Source organism: Fukomys damarensis, unplaced genomic scaffold (assembly GCF_012274545.1).
Source record: "Fukomys damarensis isolate Sample0158 unplaced genomic scaffold, DMR_v1.0_HiC HiC_scaffold_35, whole genome shotgun sequence".
NCBI classification, from domain to species: Eukaryota; Metazoa; Chordata; class Mammalia; order Rodentia; family Bathyergidae; genus Fukomys; species Fukomys damarensis.
Genome location: NW_022900947.1, coordinates 2,010,411 through 2,012,992, shown reverse-complemented (window position 1 = coordinate 2,012,992; position 2,582 = coordinate 2,010,411).

Below are 2,582 nucleotides of genomic sequence, written 5' to 3'. Positions count from 1 at the left end.
CCTCGGCAGGGCAGGCTGCAGAGGCTCCCGGTGGCGCCGGATCACTCCCGACAGTGCTAGACCCCGCGGCCGGAGTCACATCGCCCCCCACCTCAACCGCGGTCTTTGGACGGTCTATTCCCATTTAGTGGGACTGCGCACAGCATCTTCAGCAAAGGTCCCTGGGCATTTTACTGCAATTCCTAAGTGTGAGAAGAGGTCCAGGAGCCCTTCGGGCTGGCCAAGACATCGGGTTAGGCAGCCCGCCTTCCTCAGCCTCTTGGGTGTGCGCGACATCGTCCTAACAAGTCACCGCATAACCGTGTAAAAATCCGGATCCAAGTTCGGAGGGCCTCCAGCAAAGGGTGGCGCCTCACACCCCCACCCCCACCGCTTCTTGCACGCCCAGGGGAAGGTCACGCCTGGGCTCTCCCGGGGGCTGGAGCCTGGCCCTCTACTACAGCTCTCCCACTGTCACCCCCACCTCCCTCTCCCACGGTCCCCAGACCTGGGCCCCGACAGCCAGGGCTCTCCCAGTCTCCTCCCTCCCCAGCCTGCGTCTCTTTTCCCATGGCCCCTGAGCTACTGTTCCCACCTAGAGGTGGCCACTGTCCCCTCCTGTCGCTGGCCGCCCAGGCCACACACCAGTGCACAGGGCCTTTTCCAGGGTTTTCTCAGCTTTCCCCACTCAGGAGGCCGTCTGCTTCCTCCTGGGACGAGGCACTGCCAAGTACTGGGGAGAAAAGGAGGGAGCGCTGGGGCCTGACGGCAGAGGCAGCACAGGGCAGTCCAAGGGGCTGCTGGGGGGGGGCGGAAGAGGACCGCAGTGGGGGGGGCCGGAAGAGGACCACAGTGTGGGGGGACAGAGAGAAGTGCGACACGTGTCAGGCAGAGAGCAGGGCTGGGAAAGGGAAGCCGAGGCTTTGGGGAGTGGGGCCTTCCCACCTAAGCAAGGGCCACACAGTGACAAAGCCACGTCTCAGAGACACAGAAAGGAGAAGCAGGCAGGGTCAGTGGCTCGTGCCCCACACCCTGTGTGTCCTGTGCCATCGCCATCCCCACCAGGCCTGGTGAGCAGCCTGTGCGTGGAGGAGGGAGAGGCCCTGGCACCACACTCTTGTCCTGCTGTCCACCCACCGGCTGCGGCCCCAGTTCGGCAGGGGGACGGCTCATGTCCCTCTGTGCGGAGCCCTGGCTGCTCCCCGACGAGAGCACGCGCTGACTCACCTCCGAAGCTGGAGCTCAGGACGGGCTGGGGACTGGGAGCCACAGCAGCCCTGCTGCCCAACCCCAGTGGTTCAGCCCCAGGGGATACGCTCACCATGGGGCCCTGGCCCCAAGATCAGACCCTGCCCTCTGCCCGCCGTGCGGCTCCTTGGAAGCGGGACAGGAAGGCCCGCTGGCCCTGAGGACACCTCCTGTCCCAGCCCTCGTTCCCTGCCCTGGCGGCTGTGCCCCAACTCGGCCTCCCTCCCCCGGCCACTTCCCTTACGACGAGGAAGGAGGCGGGAGTGTGCAGCCGCAAGCAGGCCCTGCTGTGTGGGGACCCTGGCCACGAGCCACAGCTGGGTGGTCCCTGACTCCAGGGGAGAGCTGAGTGCTAAGCGGGTGGAGGGCTGGGTGGGCCCTAGTGAAGTGGACCTCGCGACGGCCCCCCTTGTCACTGAGGTGTGGAGGTGGCCCTTGGAGGCCTGGGCACTTGGGACCAGGGCAGGTGGCACCACCTTGATGTGGGTGGAAGGGAGCTCCACACCTGGGGACGGGGAGCCTGCCAGGCAGGCTAGGAGCAGGCCAGCCGGAGCTCCCTGGAGTCCTGAGTCACACTGTCCCCAAGACGGAAGTCAGGTGACAGGAAGTGAGCTGAGCCCGCAGAAGGGATTACGGAGGTGGGTGTGCTGGGGCACACCTGTTAGCCAGCACGTGGGGACTGAGGCAGGACTGCAAGGTCGGGGTGGCCCTGCTCTCCCTCTCTCACTCCTACCGGGGAAGCCACAGTCCCTTCCGCCTCGCATCCCACCGTAGCAGATGGTGCTGTCCCAGCCCAAAGTGACAGTGTACCTGGTCGTGTCCTGAGCCCCCACACAGTGACACGTGCGAGCTGATGAGCAGAGGTGCTGGGGCGAGAGCTGTGTGTGCTGGGACTGGACCAGCCAAGGGCACCCACGCCAGTGGCTCGGGGCCAGGGCTTCTGCCGGTGCTCATGCAGGGGCCAGGTTGGGGCAGGGCGTCCAGAGAGGCGCTAAGAGTGCCAGTGGGAGCAGGAGGCTGGGTGGAGAGTGCTGCAGCCCCGCCTCTGGCCGGCCGCACCCTGCCACGCACCACCCACACCTGACCTGTGTGCCTCACCTGGGCGGCCCTCACCTCAGCCACCTCTGATCCCTGAGCTCCGCTCACCCGCCTGCCTCATCCCTGCCACACCCCAGCCCTCCCCCGAGCGCAGGCCATATGTGCCTGTCCCCAAGGTCACTCGGAGCTGTGCACACTGACCCCAGCCCCTGGATCTCCCAAGCCAGGCTTTGGGAACAGCCTTGGCTGTAGAGAGGGACACTGCGCTGAGGTGGGAGCCAGAGGGGAGCTGGGGGCCACCCCAAGACAGGCTTGGG